Source organism: Bombus fervidus, chromosome 2, assembly GCF_041682495.2.
Source record: "Bombus fervidus isolate BK054 chromosome 2, iyBomFerv1, whole genome shotgun sequence".
Classification (NCBI taxonomy): Eukaryota; Metazoa; Arthropoda; class Insecta; order Hymenoptera; family Apidae; genus Bombus; species Bombus fervidus.
Window position 1 is genome coordinate 17732416 of NC_091518.1, and position 12427 is coordinate 17744842.

At 33.2% G+C, this 12427-nt stretch overlaps 1 protein-coding gene across 2 annotated transcripts in view; it reads left to right on the forward strand.

Moving 5' to 3' along the window:
• Positions 1-12427, forward strand: part of LOC139998196 (uncharacterized) — a 110877-nt gene that overhangs the window by 41723 nt on the left and 56727 nt on the right. The gene's annotated exons all lie outside the window — the stretch shown is intronic.

Genomic DNA, 12427 nt, shown 5'->3' on the forward strand with positions numbered 1-12427 from the left:
ACGAGTTAGACATGAATCTTAATAACTTATTTCCATAACGTTTAGAGTTCTTGGAAGAACAATATCAAAGTAGTTAGAAGTACCTAGTTTTTCCATTAAGTTACGGATTAGTCAAAGTCGAAAGATCGATAATGCTATTGAACAGCCTCTACAAAGTGTTTAAATATGACGTTATCAGTATTGGTACAATATGTCCAATGTTACAGATATAATGTATCTTTAAGATATTGTTTGATTGAAAAAGCAGAAATCATGCATACCAACAACAATTGTTCAATCTTGTATTTTTCTAACACTGGATGTGTAAATGTAATTAGATCGAAAGAGATTAAAAGAAGAGAACACATTAATCGTATTAATAAGTAGCTAAGTAATGTCTTTTATACTTCATAGTCGAGCCTAGTACTTCTAATAAACGGATTATATACAAATATCGAGTATGATGGCTTATTTGATGTTTTAATGGAACGACGAGTCGATAAAAGAAGAATATCACAAAATGCAAATAACGCAATAATTAAACATTGAGAGACACACTCGAAACTTCTGATCTGAATTTCTGTGTAATTACTGCACAGTCCTTGTTTGTATCGTTACTGTGTAAAAATATAATGTGTATTTCAACGAAAATTTGAAATACATTCCGAATTTTACGTGGAGGTATTTAATTAAAGTACATTTGTACTTGTAAGTACATATTTGTTAATGTAATTATGGTTTCTCTCTATATTCTGCAGGATTAAAAACGTAAAAAGTATAATGGAACTTTAATGTTATTTAAATAACGTTATTATAGTATTCTATCTTAAACTTTATCAATTTATAAATTTCGTTCAACGATTGCCATTACGGTTTAGAATTTTATATTTCTTCATTCAAGGATATTAGCAATGGATCATCTTTTTGTCTTACGTATTTTTTTGCGAGGAAATATTAAACGTCATTATTCCTCAAGTTTAATTCGAATATAATTCATGCATCGAATTTGTAATCAGTCTTAATATTTTGGAAATTTGTATTTTATAGAGAGTATGAAAAATGTTGTTCGGTATTAATTAACAAGTTCATTTCACAGAGAACGTTGTACTGGAAATTTAAAGTTTTAATTCGTGTCATTTATTAGGTATCGTGACTCGCTCTTTGATATTTTGGAAATATTTCAATAGCTATAGGAAAATATAGGTGAATATTACATTAATATTAAACGAAACAAATAAATGGATAGAAACAGAAAAAGCTATTACTTATTGAATCATTAAAATATACGATATTTGTGAGGATGGCTAGATTAGAAGTAGAAGTATAGCGACATTGCGTTAACATAGTTTGTTTTCTCGTAACGAAATTTGAAATTGTCGAATCTCAAAAATCCTTTCAGAAGCATAAATAATCACGTTTTTATTTCAATGAAAGTTAACATACTTCTACTATTTTTATTAATAACATTTGTGCACTTTCAAAAATGATAAAAACGAAATATCTGCATTTCTGATGGATTTATAGATCCACTGTTAAATATAGTTAATTCTCAAACTCAGCCAAGTTGTTCCTTTTAATAAATTACTAAACTAACGAAGAAACTCCACATAAATCTCCGATCTACAACACTTTTTGTGCCAATGTATTCCATTCTTTATTAATTGTATGTACTCAAGCTTTTCCGAAATTTTCTCTTATTTGTGTAACACTACACATGAATATTCAGGTAGCACGGCGTGTGAGAGATTATGGCTCTAGATATTTGTTTATAATAATGCAGTATATCGTCTATATATGTATATTATATAAATTACTATGAATTTTACACATATGAAGATCACAAGAGAAAACATTTTAATGTCATTTTATCGCTAAACAATAGTATTTTGATATGACACAGTTGACAATCGCCTACAAAACATTTATCAATTCCACGAAAAGCGTGACGACTCTATTATTGCAATCGTATGAGATTCGATCAGAGAAATAAAATGCCATGAAATCCGCATTCAAGTCGCGCGTGAACTTGACAGCCTTGGGTATCGTTCACCGCGATACCAATCGGCTCGATTCGATTGCAGAGAACGGGTTATCGTTGTTTACGACGGGTAACAGAGGCGCGAAGATAAAAATCTTATCCGCGAGCCTCGTGCGGGGTGAGTCTCTTCGGGCTTTCCCTATTGGAGCTCGACCTACATTTTGGTTACAGCGCTGGTAAATATAAACCTGGCCGCAAGCCGGAGTATGTTTCCTCGCTCGCGATTCGCGATAAAGAAAGTTTTCAGCAAAACAATCGGGCGAAACGCCGGGTGTATTCGAAGAACCGGAAGCGATGTATACGCTACTGAGTTTTCGCCAGAAACACGGCTCGACAATGCGCCATTGTCGAATTTCTGTCACGGGAAATTGAATCTGGTTCGTTCGAACCTAGGAAATTAAACATTCCCGAGGGAAACCCGAAAACTTTGAATTACGCATGGAATTTTCAGCGCACGCTACCGTCGAGTTAATTTTCACATGAGAATCTATGGCAAGATTCGCTGGCGCATCTTTTGTTGCTTTGGAAATAGAGAACTCTCGATGGAAGTTTGTTAGGAAACACGAGAACGAAATATAGCATGAGAGTTTGTTTTCATCTCTCGCTACTCGTTGGAGAACGTTTGGATGCTATTTTTTCAGTAGATTGATTATTGGAGGCGATTTAATGGAGTATTTTTAGTTTATTGATTCTTCCATGGTATTAAATAAAAGTGACTGGTGTTTACGCGTAGAAGACTGGAGAGGAAATTCGTGTTAATAAATGGAACGGAAGTATACTTTGTTTGTTAAGCAACTATAAAAAGAGCTTCTTTTAAATTCATGTTATATTACCTAACATCCTTTTTACCAGTTATGCGTTATCCATCTTCTTTTTTAACACGCAATATTAAGATTTTTTTATACGTATACTGTTCTTAATGTTCAATTTTTAATATTACGTGTTCGATCGTTCGCGGAGAGACGCGTTCACGGTAGATTGCGTCAACGAGAATCGTAAATTCTCGTTACGATTCGATAATCGACGCCGCGAATTGGTCGATCCCCTATTTCGATTAGGATTATAAAGGTGATTGACTGATTATAACACTGAAGTAACAGTACAGACGTGTTCTCAGAGACGTGTTAATAGCAAGTTACAACTGATGACTGATCAATAAACAAAAACCAGTCAAGACATTGATCAATGGATGAAAAACCAGTCAAGACATGTTGACTGATCTAAGAATGACAAGTTCAGTGACGATGCTGTCGTAAAGGAAAACTATTGCTGGGGGAGGGGGAGGGGCAACCATCGGTCGCTAGCGGATGGAAATGACCTTTAAACGTTCTTCCCATATTTACCATTTCGACAAAGATTTTCTGTAAAAATTGCGGTCCGACTAATTACATTTGCACGGATTAGTGGCCGTCTTGATCGAGGGATGGATTCTGGTTTATCTAAAGAGTCACCGGGCGCAACATTATTTGATTGGAATATTTGGAAGATTTAGTTTGTTTCATTTAAAAAGAACACTGGGAAAACATTCAACGTTTGAAAAGAAATTTCTAATTTAATCTAATTTATTTCTTATCACTGTTGTCTATCTCGAACGAAACAAACGATACAATTTCTCTGAATTAAACGGGCTTCCTCGCATGGATCGACGCGAACAAAGTATTACAATAAAAATCTCGCATTTTGTTATCATTGAGAAGAGATAAAGCAATCTTTTTTAAAAAATGGAAAGTCACGAAGTTTCGCTAGGATTCGAGAGGATAAATATATCCAGATTAGAAAGGATCTTAGATTCTGAATAGAACTAATGAGATTCTAATCAATATCGGGATAAAATATGAATATGCAATTTTCGTCGTTGATCCGTTAACAACCACATCGAAGAAAGTAGGTTGAATAATTTCCAGAAAGAAGAGGAGAACCAATTCGTCGATTCCGTTCGCGGTCTAACTTGTAAATCACGAAACAGAAAGGTTATATTTAAAGGAAGAAATAAATTACTTTAGAATAGTAAACCATCTGATATTCGTTCGGCATAACGTCGAATATAAAGGTGGATCGTGTTCAAGAATTGTATCACGCCAACACGCGATGTTTCAAGCCTTGATTTTCCGTTGAATCTATGAACGTTCTCTGAGAACCATTTATCATGGTTTTCATTAACAGAAATATCCATATAAATTCTCGTAAATAGGAAAAACGAGCTTAGGTTCTTCCTAAGATAACTTGCTGCATATTTTCTGTTGGGATTTTAGTTTTATCAAACTTGAAATTCCTTTCGAGATGTTCAAAATATTGGTTTTAATTAACTTGTTCAAATATAGATAATACGTTTAAAGACAACAGATAAAGGATATGTCTACGTCTTTGTTGATTTTAGATTTGAATGTCATCTTATGACTAAGAAAGAATATTTTAGCATAAAATAGCTAAAAGTGGAAGAATCAGGATCAATTGTCTAATTTTTGTAGGAGAAATTTTTGTAAGATTTAACTGTTAAGAGAAGCGGTAAGTTCAACGTCTTTCAACCTTTTAGTGCTCTGATCAAGAATAATATTTTTAAAGTTATAAAGGGACTGGAAAGATATATGTTTTAGCCTGAAATAAAATAAAAGGACAATTTTGATAACGTAGAATTAACAACATACTGAACTTTAAAACTGATGTAAGAAAAATGGACAGTTTCGTTGTAGTCTTCATGCGTAATTTTGCGTAATAGAAAAATACATGCGATGAAAACAACGCTCAATTCAAAGTCTTAGCTCACTTACAAATGGCCAGCCAAACATACAATGGAAATCTAAAAATTTTCTTTTTTTTTTTAATAATTAATTTATACTTTACAATTTGTCTAGCTGGACATTTGGTAAATTTTTCTAACTTAATTGCTAAATAATATTTCTTCAGTGAGATCAGTGGGGTGTTCTTTCCGTATTTTTTTTATGAGTTTTGCTCGCTTCAGCGACAAGATCTGTTGCTGCTCTTTCCTTGTATTTTTCTGTGTATCTCCCATTTCTTCTTTCATCATTGGTATTATTGTCTTTACGTATATCCTATTTAAAAAAGTGAAAAATACGCTGTTTTAATGATTCGAAAAAATCTTTCAAACGATGCATTGACAAATAGTATACCTGGATGGGTAGTTTTATGGATAACTAAAAGCGAAGAGAACAGATTTTACGTGATGTTTTCCGGGGCAGGTTTAGAAATTTTTAATGTATCGAAAGTAACGAAAGACATAAACTCGCCATTTTACGTTATGAAAATAAAGACGTTGAATTTTAGAAAAACTACACTCTCAACATCGTTGCACGATAACGAAAAGAGGAAGAAGTATAGCGGCAGAAAAATAACTCACACGGGAAAAGATTATTTTGGCGCCGTTAGCAACTATTTACAAGGGTACGGGAAGTATAGAGAGATTTCTAGAAAGATATGTCGCAGCGATGTGCAATTTACAAGAATCTTACCTTATGTACGCCCTGGGAGTACCAAGAGTAGAGGGGCTTTGTCGAAGGTCCATTAAAGCAGCCACAGCAGCGTCGTCATGGGGCTTCCTGCGAGGAAACGAGGGTATAAAGAAACGAGGATTACACTGCTACGTCGGTGACACTTACAGTGCCTCGCGGAAATATTTGAACACTTACAGAAATCCCTTATGCATATTGTATGTTGTGCTTCACGAAGATGAACACTTTGGAAACATCTTATAAATATGCATATGTACGATAGCTGACGAAAGTACTTGAACAGCCAGAGAAACTTTCTATGAATATCTTGAAATTTTATCGTCACTGTAACGGGACACATTCGCCGTAGATCGCGTCAACGAGAGTCAAATTTTCGTTACGATTAGATAGTCGACGCCGCAAATTGGCCGATCCCCTATTTCGATTAGGATCATAGAGATGGTTGAACTTATTATAACACTGAAGTAACAGATCACAGTATACACTTTACTCCGACAACTTTGTAGATATAGACAGTTGCGCGCAGTGCGTGTAGACGTAGTCTTAGCGAAGTGTCAGTAGTAAGTTAAACTGATGACTGATTAACGAACGGAAGAGCAGTCAAGACTGTTGTACGGACGAAGAACTAATGAAGTTTGGTGATGATGTTCTGGTAGAAGAAAGCTATTGGTGGGTGTATCTAACGCACGGAACAATCGGATTTATTGCTAGCAACTTTGCCTAGGAAAATGACAGTAACAGTCATTGTTTCTAATCGAATAAGAAAATGATAAGTAGGTCAGAAAGGGTTCTAGCCGTCTCCGAGAGAAAATTGCTAGCGGGAGACATTGTACGTGCGAGAAACCAAATTTCCTGTACCTTTCCGGAGTGGAGGATAAATCTAAAGAATACTTTAATTAGAAAGATACTTATTTGGTTTGAAGCTCCTTAACTACGAAAAGGCCAAGACTATTGGTGGGTCCTTAAGATCATCGAGGGTACGCAGTAAGAGTGTTTAGACATCTGATAGTTATTTTACCTGCGATATGGGGCCTGGTTTGGGTAGGAATTCACCGGATATAACAATTATATTAACATTTGAAATGTATTTGAAAATGTATGGGAAAGTTACACGATATGTACTGAAAGGTGTATATCTAATAAAAAGTTGTATATCGAATAAAAATTTGATGGCAACATGGATAGTCATCGTAATAAATGTTGAAGACAACGTGAACTTTCGTTCCACTGGATATCGAGGCTTGTTAATATAATGGACAACTGACACGCTAAATATTTTACACTAAATATCCTGTAGCTTCTACGTATATTCTCAAATCTGATGCAAACTGTAGCAATATGATCCTGATAATCGGGTCTGGTTACATGTGTTGATGAAATTTCACAAAGTTTCGTACAACTCACGTAACATGTTCATAAAAACTTTTTGTAATAACTGTCCGAGTTTTTTCGCGAGTCACTGTGAGACCGAAATGAACGAGGTGGGTTGTTTCCTATTGAGTCAGATTTTACGCGATTTTTTAAAGCTTTCTAAAAAGGAACTCCGCCACCCAATATTTGCTGCCAAATTTGCATGGAAGTTGGAATTCGCGAAATGGACAAATATTCAACGCGTTCGCAAAAAGAACGAATTCGTTGGAAATTAGAAGCATTCGGGGAAATTACAAGTATTCACGATACGGCGCCATTGAATTCAGACATGTATATATGCTCGTGAATGGACTAAAAACACATTGAGGCAGTAGGTCAAAATACACGGCTGTCGATGAAACTGCTAGATTACGAGTGTGTTTCTTTAAAAACGAAAAGTGATTCTCGTTCACGAACGAGTCACGATAAAGTTTGAAGGGAAGGAATAAAAAGAATGGAGCGTAGTATATCTTAGGATAAGATCATACCGTGGTCTTTTTATTGGACTTTGAAAATATGTAATTGTATAACTTGGATTGTATTTTTAAATTATCTTGATCTTTGTTCCATTTTGTGTAAAGTGTAAAGTGATCATTACACTGTGAATATTCGTGCATTTATGAGAAATTTTAACGTGTAAAAATGTACATGATATGCAAAAATATATAAAATGTCTAAGATATAGTACTTTTTATGACATTCAGTCTTTTGTATTTACTGAAATATTGATTCGCATAAACATCCGTGGGTTAATCATTATAAGATATTATATGGCAGTATAAAGCATCTAAAAGAACTTTAACTAATATTGTGTATAGGGAAACAAATAAACAGTTTCATGGACTGTTGAGTTGTGTAAATCAACTCATTCCTAGTTTCATAAAATAATATCTTGCATTTATTATTTTAAAAAAATTCATTATATTTTTTAAGTCATGAAAACGTATCGCTGCAAAGAATAATATTATCTAATTATGAAACTAAATGGATGATACTTTTAAAATTTGGAACACGTAACTAAATTCGAGTTCTGAAAATCTTGACTTGCATAACAATGATTTCTATTATATAGCATATTATATTAGTAAAAATTCCTTCAGATATCGTTCTTAAAACGTAAAATGAGAAATCTTCCTGGAAGAATACCTTCGTACATCGTTATAGAGCTATGAAAATTTTCCGATATAGTTCTGTTATATTGGATCGTCGAAATAACAAGTTCCTTTAGAAAGCATAACGCGAATACAGTAACAAAAGGAATTGTAAGATTCAATTCCATTTCTCTTCTAATAAATAAGAATATAAGGCATTGATATGGAAATTCCTATGGGAAATGCATTTTTACGATAATATCTGACGAAAGAGAAAATATCGAATTTTTAACTTACAATCAAGATTATTATATATATAGAGCGAAATTCTCAACGAATGTTGAATAATTATTGCATATAATTATTATTTACTATACTATATAATCTCTAGAGTTTTTATTACGCAATTTTTCTACCATACTTGTAATTTATAACGAAAAGAAGTTTATGCGAATTATCAAGAATGGAACTTTTACGATTAAAGTAGTATGCTTCGTTTAACTTAAAAAAGAAAACTATAAAAAGATATAAAGGAATTAATACATTAAAAAAAGTTAGTGTTCGTATAAATTACATGTGAAATATTTACACGTACATGTATCAACATTCTGGAAGATTGTAAAGTTGTTAGGAGAGTTTCATCTTATTTATAGCATCTATGGGAATATCGTTCTTGTACCTTGTACCTCCAATGATTATATAGAGCGTGAGTCACGCAACGCATTACGAGTAAATATCTTCGTAACTACTTCAGAAATTGTAACAAATGTTGTTACTGACTACTGGATATTGCTTCCTACAAGTTATGTAATTCTTCTATATCGTTCTTCTATAACGTAAGAGTTTTCGAAGGAAACATCCAAGATAGAATTATTTGTAAATTCGTATATCTACCAATTCACCAAATAAATTTTTATTACTTCTAAATTTTCGAAACAATTCTCAAAATAATAGAATATTTTATAATTAAAAATTGAGTGAAAAGCAAAAAACAATTAAAGTGCTTATATTCAGTGTATGATAGAAACTATATTTTTACGTAACTTCGAATAAGAATTTTTAACGTTAATGAAGATTTTACGTATTTTCAGAGAAGATTTTTAATATTTTCGTTGAAATTTTAGAGAGTCCAGAGTATTCTTCAGACATCTTTGTTTTTGCGTGGAAATTTTTACTCGCTTCAATAAATTCTCTGTGTGAGAAAAACGTATTATAAAATTACAATTTCTACAAGCAGCAACACTGTAAATTAGCGTCATTGTAAATCACAAAGAACACAGACTGAATCTTAAATTACTTGTTCAAATACGTATGTTTATGTTTCATAAATTAGAACCAAAAAATACACTAAATCGAAAATAAAATACGTGACATACGTACGTACATATTTTTTTTACTAAAGGAACGATTCAACTGTAAAGATTTCTGAAACAACAAGAGACAGAAACATAAAAGTTTACTTTTACTGTTACCACTTTTGCTATACGTCCACTATACCTATTTTATTATACTTGCAACACGTCCAAAATTGTAAAGACTATGACATTGAGAAGTTACTACGAAAGTTTTAAGACACCAAAGTTCTTTCTACAACGATACAATGAAGTCGCAAGGAAAGATACGCAAACAGTGACAGTGAAACGAAGGTTATTTCGAAATATTAAACATCACATTTTTATTACGTCTATCACAGTAAAGTTTTATATTTACGCTGCAAACACACGATGCACTTTTATGCTGATAAACTAAAATATGTTCATAAACGTACCATTTTAAAAAATATTCAATTTTTGTACGAGAATTTGAATATTCTTATAACTATCGTAAATTTTAAAAGCTAATAGATCGTGACATATAAAGCATAAATTTAAATACGCAGCGACGTGACATTTTGATACTTACATACGTACATAAAGACTCACGTCACATTTTATTCGTCTCCTAGCTCTTAAATTTCCTTAACAACTGGCATTTACATTTCGAATCGATTCTGGATGATATTTCATATTCTTATCGCGTAGCATACAATGTGCAACGTTTTCTCTCGGAAAAATAGAATGTTACTTGTACAAAGATGCGAGAGGAAATAAATAAGATAAAAACGTTAATACGAAAAACATTTAATCTGCATTTTCTTAAATCTCATTTTTATACTTGAGACGCTGTTGATCTTTTGAAGAATTAATTTGCCAAATGCAATTTATTCTGTACTGACAGAGAAACGTATATTACTGGAAAATTACTGGAAGAGCAAACACGATGTTCGCGTTATTTTCATTCCACAGAGTAGTTTTACATTTTATACCTGGAAATTTTATTATACGCACATTATTTGTATTATGTCTTTACTTTATCGGATTCTAATAAATTGTTTGTCGCATTAATTAAATTACGCAGTTTTACTTTGATTAAAAAGGAAAGATACGGTGAAATACGGTTTCATTTTTCGAACTGAACTTTTTCATACTATTTCACCGGAGAAATTAACCGCGGAAACTGTCCTATCCAGCTCTTTTTTAAATGTACCGTTTTCGACCGTAAAAGCAAGCGTAATAATGATATTACGACGAAAAGGAACGTCAGAAACGTTTTTAACCTCCCTTCAACTTAATTTCCCCTAAAGTAATATTCAATATATCAAATTATTCTACACACAGACACACATTCATCCTCGTTTCACGTAATTTCTTTACCACGATTTCGCGGAGGGAACAATTTTTTACGAGATTCTTTGAAATATAATTTATCACTTGTATCTTAATCGCGATCGTAAAAGAATATTTAATTTGGAAAATTTAGTACACGTTTTTCTACTGAAATCAACGTGAAGTTATATTTACATTATTATTATAAAAAATATTAATTTTGATATCAAATATACACGATATTAATGTTTATCTGTAAATGAAATAAGTGAAAAAGTATTAATTTATGTTATGAATTTAAAATGTTTGGGATATAAAACATTTGAAAATAAAAAGAAATTATTTTTTTATCGTGGAATAATATATCAACCTTCTTGAAATAATATATTAGTCGTGCATGATGATTCTTATTTAAAATTAAATTTCAAATATCTTAATACATTACATGTTTATAAAATCACTTTTACTCGATTCCTTAAGAAATTTCTATTGATTCATTCATGAAACACCGAATCTACTTTGCTTCGATACCTTTTATTCTACTTTGGTGCACTTTGGTAACTTCTTTACTCGATTAAAAGCGCCGTAATTTATATAAATAATATAACAGTATGTTAAAACATTTACGCTTTTGCTTGATGAGAGAAGAGACTTACCAAGAAATCTTGATTTACGTTCACACGTGTAACATTATTTTGTCGTAATTCACGTAGCAAATACGTCGATTCGAAGTTAGTCCGTGGCGACTTTTCTCGATTTGTATTTGTCAGCCGGACATTAGTCTGTAAATTGGTCAGCTTCCGGAACACATATCGAACCGGAAGTGGAGTACACGTCAACGGGAGAGAATCGTACGCCAGAACCGAACTAATTAGAAATTCTAACTAGACGACATCGGTAAATTGGAGCAGCAACTTTCGCACCACTTTATTTACGCAAAATATGCGAAACGAATAACTTCCTTCCAATGAATATTCGTTGTAATATAAAACATGGAACGCGTATTAATTAAAATGTTTAACAACGATTGTGATTGGATCTCGTGCAAGCTATCCATTGTAATGCTTATACGTAAGCACGAGCAATAGAAGAAAAAAGGAAATGAGGTGTAACAGAATAATTAAAAGTTCCGCACAATGGAGCCTCTGACCTACACTTTCTGGTTTTGCGAGTTTTAACAAAGAGAACAAAACATTCCGCGTAAGAACTGAAAACGCCGAAGTAATCTTTTATCTTTGCTTGCACTAAAAAGAAGGACTGTAGCAGCTTCAAATTAAGAAGATATTCATCTCATCTCCTTTTTTCCATGTCGCCGACCATCACGCCGTTGAGGAATCGAGCAGAGACGTGCAAGAAGAGATTTTCACAGGTTCAACGACAGCGGCAGAAACATTTTGGTAATTCATTTATTGCGAAAAAACGTAGCGATTTTAACGCGGCGATTCTATCGCAGTGCATCCTGTGAACCCTGTGAGCGAACCTTGTACAGCCTTTAGAGTTACGAACGTATCTAAGCGATCGATAAAACCCGAAAACGCGTAAGAGTTCATGGAGACGAGCATCGTCGTCGCCAAACTAGAAGCACGATAAATTCCCTCGAGTACGAGCAACGTATACGCTTCGAGAAATAGGAATCGACATCGTTTCCTGCCTTCAATAGATCGTCGACTGTATTACTGCCTCGTTATACGATTATTAAACGTCAGAAAGATCCTCTGCTTTTGTAAAAACAGCATTACACCCGGGCGTGCGAGTCCAGTGCATGTGATCGAACACATAGAAAGAACATACACGTAG